This window comes from Littorina saxatilis, unplaced genomic scaffold (assembly GCF_037325665.1).
Source record: "Littorina saxatilis isolate snail1 unplaced genomic scaffold, US_GU_Lsax_2.0 scaffold_1097, whole genome shotgun sequence".
Classification (NCBI taxonomy): Eukaryota; Metazoa; Mollusca; class Gastropoda; order Littorinimorpha; family Littorinidae; genus Littorina; species Littorina saxatilis.
Window position 1 is genome coordinate 1 of NW_027126384.1, and position 12,947 is coordinate 12,947.

The 12,947-nt window shown below is 41.2% G+C and overlaps 1 long non-coding RNA gene across 1 annotated transcript; it reads left to right on the forward strand.

The window, feature by feature from the left end:
- The first annotated feature begins 538 nt into the window (after nucleotides 1–538).
- LOC138954822 (uncharacterized) lies at nucleotides 539–2,365 on the forward strand. The gene is made up of 2 exons (XR_011451972.1): nucleotides 539–1,539; nucleotides 2,036–2,365. It is a non-coding gene; the product is annotated as an uncharacterized lncRNA (long non-coding RNA).
- Nucleotides 2,366–12,947: the final 10,582 nt, after the last annotated feature.

Consider the following 12,947-nt stretch of genomic DNA (forward strand, 5'->3'; position numbering starts at 1 on the left):
AAATTAATTCGTAAACAAATCGCAGTTCTTGACTCTTTAGGTGCAAGTCAATGACACTTGGCAGTTCTTCTAACGGATAGCTGCCTGAGGTATGACTTAAAGCCCCAGGGGCTCCGTGCACCTAGATTTGACAAGTTCAGTACCTGAACTCAGGAGGTCAGGATGACTTAAGGTAGCATTACACAATTTGTGTGAAGTAGCCATCCATCCACACCCTTTAGTGACCATCCATACATATATTAAGATTAAACCGTTATAGCAGATTGCCTGTGAACATCATAGTACAGTGAAATGGATTCTGGATTATCAAGTTAGTAGATAGACCACAGTTTGTACGATGGAATGGTACTTTTACATCTGACATGATTAACACTTTCACCGGAGCACCACAAGGAACAGTTTTGTCACCTTTTTTGTTCACCCTGTATACATCTGATTTTAAAGTACAAGGAGAGTCATGTCATCTTCAGAAATTTTCTGACGACTCTGCCGTGGTTGGTAGTATTCTTGATGGTGATGAGAGCCTGTATAGAGAACATATTGATGATTTTGTGTCTTGGTGTGATTCCAACTTTTTAGTATTAAACGCAAGCAAGACGAAGGAAATGATTTTTGATTTTCGCAAAAAGAAAGACACTGTCCATCCTGTAGTCATCAAAGGTGATGCGATTGAGATAGTCAGCGAGTACAAGTATTTAGGTGTAGTTCTAGATAACAAGCTAAGCTGGTTTAATCATGTTGATGCTGTTTTTAAGAAGACGCAGTCAAGATTGTTTTTCCTGCGCAAGCTGAGATCATTTCATGTGTGTAACAAGATGCTGTACATGTTTTATCAGAGTATGGTGTGCAGTGTGATGGTGTTTGCATCAGTGTGTTGGGGAGGGAATGCCACTGCAAGGGACACTGGCAGGCTGAACAGGCTGATAAAGAAAGCGAGTTCTACTGTAGGCCAGAGCCTTGACACCCTTGAAGTCCTTGTTGAAAGAAGGCTTGCCAGTAAGTCCAGAGCTATTCTGTTCGACCTAGGGCATCCCCTCCACGACGCACTGATGGATCTCCGCATCACACGGAACGCTCGGTTTCTCATGCCTAGGTGTCGAACGGAGCGTTTTCGGCGTTCTTTTGTTCCTGCAGCTGTGAGATATTTTAACAGCAACCGAGCCATTGTCCTGGCCACAGACTATCAGTGATGCCTTTTAAATGTACCTCTTAGTGATAGATTTAATATGATTTGATGACTGTTTGACCTTTGATCATAACTAGTGCTGTGATAATGAGCTTTAGCACTGTTGTGATGGTGTTGACACTATACTTGCCCAATTGAGTCTAACTACCTGATGGCTAATCTACTGTGATACCTGTGATAACTGATGATGATTACTGTGATTGGTTTTATGTGTTTGGTTGGTCTCTTCTTTTGGTAGTGCAATAGCGTTAATTATGGATTGTTGTTATCATTTACATAAAAACTTATCTGTTAATCCAAACAATGATATAATTACTGTGATGTTCTTAACTACACTTTAACATGGAATGTAGGTATGTATGTAGGTATGTTCCCGCAGTGGGGCACTGCGGTTATGAAATTAAAGGCCCCTCCTGTTTTTGGAACCGCAGGAGCTTTCTAGTTTGCTGTTAGGTAGATTTTTGGTTCCTCTTTCCTGTCATGCTCTCTTTTTCTTCATGAATTCTTTTCTTTTTTCTGCCTTCTTGCTCATTCACCTGTATTTTTTCCAAAAATCTCTTCTCCTGCCGCTTGTCTCGCGATTCATGTATAGTTTAATCTGTTAGTGTTCTGATGTAAGTCCAGCAGTAGATAGGTTAAGCCTATTTTAACATACTGGAAACTGGTAATCTTCCAGTAGGTATTAATTTAGTTTTACTAAAGCCTGCTGGGACACAAGTAATGGGTTAGTGCATTTGTAAACAGGAATCGCTTGACAAGTGGCCCCCTTCATCCCCCCCTTCCTCGTCCTGATATGGCTCTGCGTAGTCGGGTGGACGTTAAGCAACAAATAAACAAACAAACATGTAGGTATGTATGTAGGTATGTATGTAGGTATGTATGCATGTGTGTTGGTGTGTCGGTGTGTCAAGTGTGCAAGTAAAAAGGGTATTGTAGTTGTACATATATTACTTTAGATATTTTTTTGTTATCATGGGTTTTATAAATTTTCTTCTCTTCTTCTTTTATAATTATTAATTAATGACCCATATGTGCTGATGACCAATTTGATTTCCTTTGTTGGATCAATAAAATGTTATGAGTTATGAGTTATGAGTTATGAACATGTTTGGTATATTATGTAATTGTGTTTCACCCTATTTATGGGCTATGGTGTAAAATAAAACGGTCATGAGTCCGCCTCTGTGTTTGTGTGTGTGTGTGTCTGTCTGTCTGTGTGTGTCTGTCTGTCTGTCTGTCTGTGCGTGTGCGTGCGTGTGTGTGTGTGTGTGTGTGTGTGCCTTAGGTGCTTTATTGGTGCTCATCATGAGTCAGTTTATTTAGGGTTAATCCAACAGTGATTCTGATTCTGTGTGCGTGTGTGTGTGTGTGTGTGTGTGTGTGTGTGTGTGTGTGTGAGAGGATTTAAAAAAAAAAATATTTATTTATTTATTTATTTATTTATTTATTTATGTATGTATTTGTTTGTTTATTTATTTTACACAATAAAAAAAATTATTGGACTCAAATAAAACATTCAAACGGTCACAATAAACAATAGTAAACCAGATTTTACCTAAAAAACAAAAAAATTATAAACCGCCCATGTCGGGAATCTAACCCAGATCACCATGGCTATAGCGAGACGTGCTACCTTCAAGCCAACATCCTCTGACAACCCTGTCAGTGAAATTAAGGTACTCTTTTGAGGCTTAGTCCAGTTTTGAACGGAATCTGGATGAGCAACTTAGGACATGTTATGGTGACACTTGAGATCAAAAATACACTGTCACGTTCAAATGGCCAGCAATTAACTGATATCTAGCGCTAGTTTAAGGTTCAAGGAACATGCTGAGCACATTTCAGTGGAATTGGTGAATTCTTTATGACCTAAAACGGACATTTTGCAGTGTGGAAACTGATTGTCGCAGGCAGCCGCTAAGAAAATGGCCGCCGGACAGTGCAAGGGAGGGATGTCCAAAATGTTGTGTACAGGGTTTTAAAAGTGGAATGACTCGCTGGCGGCGGCTTGAAGTTTTGCAAATAAAGATATCCTACTATGAGTACTATGAGTACAGTACTGGGATGGAATGCAAAGAGGCTGATGTATTAATTCAGTGTTGATATTTGTAGATAATAGACTCTGCTGATCGGTTTGAATTTGGGTTAATTAAGTTGGTGCTTATTTGCACTGATAAATTCTAGGCTGGAACTGCTATAGCGGTGGTCTGTTATTCCTAAGTTGGTGCCTATTTTTGTTATGTTCGTGCCTACGGGCTTTATATGGGTGCCTTAGGTGCTTTATTGGTGCTCATCATGAGTCAGTTTATTTAGGGTTAATCTAACACTGATTCTGATTCTGATTCTGATTCTGATTCTGTGTGCGTGTGTGTGTGTGTGAGTGAGGATTTTAAAAAATATATATTTATTTATTTATTTATTTATTTACTAGTATTTATTTATTTATTTATGTATTTGTTTGTTTATTTATTTTACACAATAAAAAAAATTATTGGACTCAAATAAAACATTCAAACGGTCACAATAAACAATAGTAAACCAGATTTTACCACACACACAAAAAAATATATAAACCGCCCATGTCGGGAATCGAACCCGGATCACCATGGCTATAGCGAGACGTGCTACCTTCAAGCCAACATCCTCTGACAACCCTGTCAGTGAAATTAAGGTACTCTTTTGAGGCTTAGTCCAGTTTTGAACGGAATCTGGATGAGCAACTTAGGACATGTTATGGTGACACTTGAGATCAAAAATACACTGTCACGTTCAAATGGCCAGCAATTAACTGATATCTAGCGCTAGTTTAAGGTTCAAGGAACATGCTGAGCACATTTCAGTGGAATTGGTGAATTCTTTATGACCTAAAACGGACATTTTGCAGTGTGGAAACTGATTGTCGCAGGCAGCCGCTAAGAAAATGGCCGCCGGACAGTGCAAGGGAGGGATGTCCAAAATGTTGTGTACAGGGTTTTAAAAGTGGAATGACTCGCTGGCGGCGGCTTGAAGTTTTGCAAATAAAGATATCCTACTATGAGTACTATGAGTACAGTACTGGGATGGAATGCAAAGAGGCTGATGTATTAATTCAGTGTTGATATTTGTAGATAATAGACTCTGCTGATCGGTTTGAATTTGGGTTAATTAAGTTGGTGCTTATTTGCACTGATAAATTCTAGGCTGGAACTGCTATAGCGGTGGTCTGTTATTCCTAAGTTGGTGCCTATTTTTGTTATGTTCGTGCCTACGGGCTTTATATGGGTGCCTTAGGTGCTTTATTGGTGCTCATCATGAGTCAGTTTATTTAGGGTTAATCTAACACTGATTCTGATTCTGATTCTGTGTGCGTGTGTGTGTGTGTGAGTGAGGATTTAAAAAAAAATATATATATTTATTTATTTATTTATGTATTTGTTTGTTTATTTATTTTACACAATAAAAAAAATTATTGGACTCAAATAAAACATTCAAACGGTCACAATAAACAATAGTAAACCAGATTTTACCACACACACAAAAAAATATATAAACCGCCCATGTCGGGAATCGAACCCGGATCACCATGGCTATAGCGAGACGTGCTACCTTCAAGCCAACATCCTCTGACAACCCTGTCAGTGAAATTAAGGTACTCTTTTGAGGCTTAGTCCAGTTTTGAACGGAATCTGGATGAGCAACTTAGGACATGTTATGGTGACACTTGAGATCAAAAATACACTGTCACGTTCAAATGGCCAGCAATTAACTGATATCTAGCGCTAGTTTAAGGTTCAAGGAACATGCTGAGCACATTTCAGTGGAATTGGTGAATTCTTTATGACCTAAAACGGACATTTTGCAGTGTGGAAACTGATTGTCGCAGGCAGCCGCTAAGAAAATGGCCGCCGGACAGTGCATGTCCAAAATGTTGTGTACAGGGTTTTAAAAGTGGAATGACTCGCTGGCGGCGGCTTGAAGTTTTGCAAATAAAGATATCCTACTATGAGTACTATGAGTACAGTACTGGGATGGAATGCAAAGAGGCTGATGTATTAATTCAGTGTTGATATTTGTAGATAATAGGCTCTGCTGATCGGTTTGAATTTGGGTTAATTAAGTTGGTGCTTATTTGCACTGATAAATTCTAGGCTGGAACTGCTATAGCGGTGGTCTGTTATTCCTAAGTTGGTGCCTATTTTTGTTATGTTCGTGCCTACGGGCTTTATATGGGTGCCTTAGGTGCTTTATTGGTGCTCATCATGAGTCAGTTTATTTAGGGTTAATCTAACACTGATTCTGATTCTGATTCTGATTCTGATTCTGTGTGCGTGTGTGTGTGTGTGAGTGAGGATTTTAAAAAATATATATTTATTTATTTATTTATTTATTTATTGACTAGTATTTATTTATTTATTTATTTATTTATTTATGTATTTGTTTGTTTATTTATTTTACACAATAAAAAAAATTATTGGACTCAAATAAAACATTCAAACGGTCATAATAAACAATAGTAAACCAGATTTTACCTAAAAAACAAAAAAAACATAAACCGCCCATGCCGGGAATCGAACCCGGATCACCATGGCTATAGCGGGACGTGCTACCTTCCAGCCAACATCCTCTGACGACCCTGTCAGTGAAATTAAGGTACTCTTTTGAGGCTTAGTCAAGTTTTGAACGGAATCTGGATGAGCAACTTAGGACATGTTATGGTGACACTTGAGATCAAAAATACACTGTCACGTTCAAATGTGAAGTAATTAACTGATATCTAGCGCTGGATCTCTGCTATGTAAAGTTACGTTGGTGACTGAAAATGCAGAGACCAAAGGCACAATTAAAAAAAAACCAAGTGTTGTTCATCCAAGCTCATTACAACGCATTTTACAAGGTAACAGAGAAACACATAACAAATGTTTTCAAACACATCTGTTTGATAAATCTTTGTTGGGGGCTTTAGTTTAAGGTTCAAGGACCATGCACAAAACTGATGTGAGAAAAAGGATTTCGGGTGGTCTCAAATTGTGTAGCATGTCGACTTTAGGTGCTGAAAAGTTTTGAATGAATCCATGAAGGGAGGCATTGTTGAAATAAAGCTGTTTTTCTATGCCACACAGACACACAGACACACAGACACAGACACACACAGACACACACAGACACACACAGACACACACAGACACACACACACACACACACACACACACACACACACACACACACACACACACACACACACACACACACACACATATAGGCTACACTGACAGACAGACAGACAGACAGACAGACAGACAGACAGACAGACAGACAGATCCACACACACACACACACACACACACACACACACACACACACACACACACACACACACACACACACACACACACACACCGCTCTCGCAGATCTTTTATGAAAGCGAAGCGTCCTATTGGCTGCCGCCACAAGCTCCGCCCCCTGACCATTTGTTGCCATGGAGCGGCATTGAAGGGGCGGGGCTTAAGCCTTTGTCGCTCTTTGCGTAGTTTCTAGTTTCTCGTCTCTCGTCTCTCGTCTCTCTCTCTCTCTCTCTCTCTCTCTCTCTCTCTCTCTCTCTCTCTCTCTCTCTCTCTCTCTCTCTCTCTCTCTCTCTCTCTCTCTCTCTCTCTCTCTCTCTCTCTCTCTCTCTCTCTCTCTCTCTCTCTCTCTCTGTGTGTGTGACTGGAGAACAATAATTGACAAACACAGAATAATTATTGGAAACTGCAGAACGTCCTTGTCGGATTGAAACCTCGTAAATCGATTTTTAGCGTTTTGAGAAAAACACAAAAAACGTCTTTGAAAAATAACTTGTCATCAAAATAAGCCAATTTGTTTTTCTACACATGATCTACAAACACAAACAAATTACCGTGTGTCAGTAAATAGTGTTGGTCAGAATTAAAACACACGATATTTCACAAAGTTGCAAGATACGATTTTTTTCTTTTTTAAAACCCGACCAAACTTGAAGACTTAAGGTTTTCTAACATAGCCAAAGAACAAAAAAGACGAAAGCAATGTTTAAACAAACGCAGTAAACACACAATCGTTCTTTTGTCACAATTTTCAATTGTTTTTGGATTGCACAAACCGATGTATACTCATTCTTGTGTAAAATGTCCTTGCAGTCTCCTGGCAACGTCTTCAATTAACACATAAAAACAAGTGTAAACTGAAGCTCATAAGTACATAACATTTACCTGCAGGGAAGCGTAAACATACAAGAGCCTTTTTGTATGCACAGAAAACAGGGTATTTCTTGAAAACAATGAGATATCTTAGTTTGAGTGCAATTGTCATGTAAATGTCCTTGAACCGCTAGTAGTTATGCAGGATGACCATTCATGAGAATGCAGAGCTTAACGAGCATGGGGTAGACCATCATAGTATTGGCATGAATGTACTGGAAAACCCTTTGATGGTCAGCCGTACTGTGTAGAGCTGGGGATGCTATCGGGCTCACCATGTGCTCTCTTTCTTTTTTTGTTAAAAAAGCCGCCACTCCTCAGAATAGATAGCTTTTAGGGACAAGTACTGTCGGGCAGGTAGTTGGGACTGCGAATATCGACCAATAATGAATCCCCAGAAGTGTCTGAGATCAAGAAAGTCCTTGAAGAATGTGTGGTCCACCTGGACAACTTTGTAATGTTGCCTTTTTCTTGCAGAGGTATATATATTGGGCAGGCCAGACTATCTGCCTTCTCCTTAGTTTGTTTTTGATAGCTGGGTGTACAGAGTCCACTGTCATCCAGGTATATGACCTTTCTCAGGAAACTTTTGGAAAAGGACTTTCCCTTGACTGACTGCAAAGACCAAAGTAAAGATGGGCGTTTTCCAAGACTATTAAACTGCAGTTCTGGTACCCACAGCCGTCATCAGGTAGATAATGATTGCCTTGGTTGTTTCGCCAACTGCTGCTTTTGACTTCACTTTTTGACTCATCCTAAAATGTAGCAACTTGAAGTAACCTCTGTGTCACTCAAGTTGTACAATGTGAAGTCAGTAGTGGCAGCACAGCTTGGCCTTGAAGTATTTGTCATTTGCTTAGATACGTAGGGCCAACAAGTCAACCTGCAGATACATGGTGAAAACTTGGACATCATCATTCTCTTTAGCAACCCTCTTGTCAATGTTCTTTTGTTTGCAAGCTTCGTCTTTGCGTTGAATGTGCATCTGGTCCACATGCTATGGGATGTTTCCGTACTTGGATTGACAGCAAACGTTGCATTCATAGTTTTGGGGGTTAGTGAATCACAGGAAGATGGTGACTTTTTTTTTCCAAATTCCAAACAAAAGCTGCACCATCAATTGACCCCTGCTCGCTCGTGCGGAGCTTGTACCAGACACCAAACATGACTCCTAATGCAAACAAGTCGAGCAGATACAGTTTTTGTCATGCTTAACAGCTGTTGGGTCAATGCAGTCCACATAAAACTAAGCATGATAATGGACACAGTATACCCACGAAACACAATCAGAGTTCATACGAACATTGATGTCATCTATGATAAGTTCCGTTTCGAAATCCAATGGTATAGAACTTTTATTCAGGCACACACAGCACATCAATGTAAGATCTTCAAGCGAAGAAGATTGGCTTTCGGGTGTGAAGGTTCAAGGGCCATGCTGACCAAATTTCAGTGGAATTGGTTAATTCTTTATGACATAAAACTTACATTTGTAGACCTAACGGTGTGTGGATAGCTAGTTAGTGGCTCGCGATTTACGGGTGGTGCACAGTACAAGGGAGAAAAGCGCGTCTGTCAAAAATGTTGAAGGTGATGGGGTGAGAAAAAGTGATTGGTCTCCCATGGCAAGATGGATTGTAACTTGGAGGATTGTTACAGTGTGTGTGTGTGTGTGTGTGTGTGTGTGTGTGTGTGTGTGTGTGTGTGTGTGTGTGTGTGTGTGTGTGTGTGTGTGTGTGTGTGTGTGTGTGTGTGTGTGTGTGTGTGTGTGTGTGTGTGTGTGTGTGTGTGTGTGTGTGTGTGTGTGTGTGTTTATTCTTTATTTGGTGTTTAACGTCGTTTTCAACCACGAAGGTTATATCGCGACGAGGGAAAGGGGGGAGATGGGATAGGGGAAAGGGGGGAGATGGGATAGAGCCACTTGTTAAGTGTTTCTTGTTCACAAAAGCACTCATCAAAAAATTGCTCCAGGGGCTTGCAACGTAGTACAATATATGGCCTTACTGGGAGAATGCAAGTTTCCAGTACAAAGGACTTAACATTTCTTACATACTGCTTGACTAAAATCTGTACAAACATTGACTATATTCTATACAAGAACCACTTAAACAAGGGTAAAAGGAGAAACAGAATCCGTTAGTCGCCTCATACGACATGCGGGGTGCAGAGAAATAAGGATGTGGAAAAGAAGACTTTTGGTAAGTGAAATAAAGGTGATGGATCCAGTCAGGTAGAAATAAGGCAACAAGAAAAGAATTGGAAAACTGCAGGGAATAGTAGGGAGAGTTTTCTTGGAAGGAAATATAGGTGAAATGACTGGTAAGGCAGAAATAAGACAAAAGAAGAGAAGAAACAGAACCGTTAGTCGCCTCTTACGACATGCTGGGTAGCATCGGGTAAATTCTTTCTAGTCCCAACCAATATGGGACTCCCCCTAACCCGCAGGGTGTGTGTGTGTGTGTGTGTGTGTGTGTGTGTGTGTGTGTGTGTGTGTGTGTGTGTGTGTGTGTGTGTGTGTGTGTGTGTGTGTGTGTGTGTGTGTGTGTGTGTGTGTGTGTCTGTGTGTGTGTCTGTGTCTGTGTGTGTGTGTGTCTGTGTCTGTGTCTGTGTCTGTTTGTCTAAGATCCTTTGAAGACAAGACATTGTGTGCCTTAGTAATGAAGCGAGGCTAATTAGTTGAGAATGAGGGTGGCAAAGCGAAGGATGATAGAGGTTTATGATCGTGTGTGCATGTAATAAAGGAAAGGTTAGGGTTTAGGCGTGCGGCGCATGTGGTAGTGTCGGTGAGCAAGGTGAAAAACTCGTGGTTGCAGAAGGGAAAATAAAATAAAAATAGAGAAAAAAACAACTGTTGGATCGGCGCGCGCATTAAGCTGATATTTTTGTTGAGGGGCGTGCTGGGCGAGATTGTTATGTGTATCTTAAGCAAAATAAATCACATGGGGGTATTTCCCGAGTTTTTTTTCGGTGTGCGTTTTAGTTTGTAGTTTGTTTTTGAGGCGGACGGCGGCGGCAGTTTAGCTTAGTGCGGAAGGCTTTGTGATTGGTTTTGTGGGCGATTGACGTGATGGTGAATGAGTAGAATTGGGTAGGAGGTTATATATATATAAATCTTCATTTTTTCCTTCAACGACAGCTTTGTGGAATAATCTTCGAGAAAATATACAACAAACGCAGTCAGCTGTTGGTGAATTTAAAAGGTATTTGACCGATGGAGATGTTGTTGTTCCACAGTATTATTATTTAGGCAACCGCCAGGCACAGGTATTTCAAGCAGGTTGAGATTAAACATGAGCGATTTGCAACAAGACTTAGTTAACCGACACCTCTCTGATAATTTAGAATGTACGCGTGGAGCATGCCCGGAAGATTCTGAACATTTCTTGTTACACTGTCCAAAATTTAAAGAACATAGAACCATTGTATTAAATAGTCTGCCAACACACGTTCTAGACTGCAAAACACTCTTGTTTGGAAATACTGATTTAACTATATCTTTGAACACGAAAATATTCTCTGTTACAAGTACAAGACTATGTTATGTTAACTAATCGCTTCGGCTGATTAAGTGTGCAATTGATGTAGCCAGGCATTCAGCTCTGTCTCTGTCTCTGTCTCTGTCTCTGTCTCTGTCTCTGTCTCTGTCTCTCTCTCTCTCTCTCTCTCTCTCTCTCTCTCTCTCTCTCTCTCTCTCTCTCTCTCTCTCTTTATCTTATTTGTATAAAATATAATTAAAGTTTATCAAGATAAGTGTTAAAGCTATCACTTGTTCGCCATGTTTTGCTATCGGAATGTGTATTGATTATCATTTCAAGAACGTGTCCATAAGCAATCTGCTTGTTAACGTTCTTAATGTTGTTATTGTTTGAAACGTGTGTATGAGAAATTGAATAAAACACGCTTAAACCAATTGGGTAGGAGCCTTGTTTGCGTTCCAGGCGATGTGTGTGTGTGTGTGTGTGTGTGTGTGTGTGTGTGTGTGTGTGTGTGTGTGTGTGTGTGTGTGTGTGTGTGTGTGTGTGTGTGTGTGTGTGTGTGTGTGTGTGTGTGTGTGTGTGTGTGTGTGTGTGTGTGTGTGTGTGTGTGTGTGTGTGTGTGTGTATACCCTACATGATTTGTTTTGCCCATTCTGCAAAAAAGCACCCGAGGATGAAGTGCACATTTTACTTCACTGTGATGCACTGCTTCCTTTAGCAAGGCTAGTGTCTCTGCTGTTTGACCAGCGCAGAAAAGAACAAAAACAAACAAGTTCAACCCAAGTTAAAAGAGCCGAACCAGGCAATTATGCACCCCGAAATAAGAGAGAAAAAACCCGGGATGCAACAAAAGGCCCCCTTTCTTTTCTCAAGTTATAATCATGTTTTACTCAGCTTGAAGACTTGAACCAATCAAAAAACTTAACTTAACCGATCAAAAAAAGTCCCCCCAAAAAAGATTCAAAAAACGGCTGGTATGGGACACGCGGACGCTTCTGACAGCAACAGTTTTTCGAAAAAAGGTTTAGAGGCAAAGTTATAACATAGCGTTAAAGGTCGAGGTTGAAAACTTAAACGCAATTTTTCAAAAAAACTAAAATTAAAGTCAGGGGTTGTATGTGACCCGGAGCCCACACGGACGCTACTGACAGAAAAAGTTTGGCGAAAAAAGGTTTAGAGGCAAAGTTATAACATAGCGATACAGGTCGAGGTTGAAAACTTTAACGCAATTTTTCAAAAAAACTAAAATTAAAGCCAGGGGTTGTATGTGACCTGGAGCCCACACGGACGCTACTGACACAAAAAGTTTGGTGAAAAAACATCCACCGGCAAAGTTATAGCATGCCGGTAAAGGCCGAGGTTGGGCCCAAAAGTAACTGAGTCCCCAAAACGAGAAAAAGGCCGGAATTTTTACAAAAATGGATTGGGCAGAGGCGCCGGCGACGGGGCAACACTTTTCAAGTCATCCTGGATGCGTGGTCCAATTTTCGCACATATCCAAACACATTCAGTGTCGGGACCCTACCCAGGTGACGCGGCGGATCTATATATGTGGAGGACGGACGTGCCGCGACCTCCCGTCCGATGAAGAAATTCGTTGGCACGGGAAGAGCGCCTGTTCTCGCCCCACGACCCCGCGGTTACCGGGTAAAACTGGGAACCGCACTGGCGACTTAGCGACTGCTCGGCGTGCGAGGCCTAGGTGAGATTGGTTGCCTAACGCTTCCCGCTTGCATGTCCAAGGGTGAGAGCGTGGTAGTAAAAAAATTTTTTTTTTTTGGCTGCTACTGCTTACGGTCCGGAGAAGGTACGGTGCGATCGGTGACGACGGGTAACTAGAGCGTAGCTAACTCTTTTACTCGGAACGGCGGTCGGCGTGCGGGGTCCGTGTAATTCCGTGCGTCGCTGCCTGATAGCAAAAGGCTTGACTGGTCTCGCGAAGAACGCGCTCATGTGAAAATCGGGTGTCGTTCAGCAGGTGGAAAATGAACGGGTCGCTGATTAAGTGAAGGGAGGTCTCCAGGGACCCATCCGTTGGGCGGCGAGGACCGGGCCGTTGCTTACGGCGGCTGGATCGCGCGCTCGGTGCCCAGA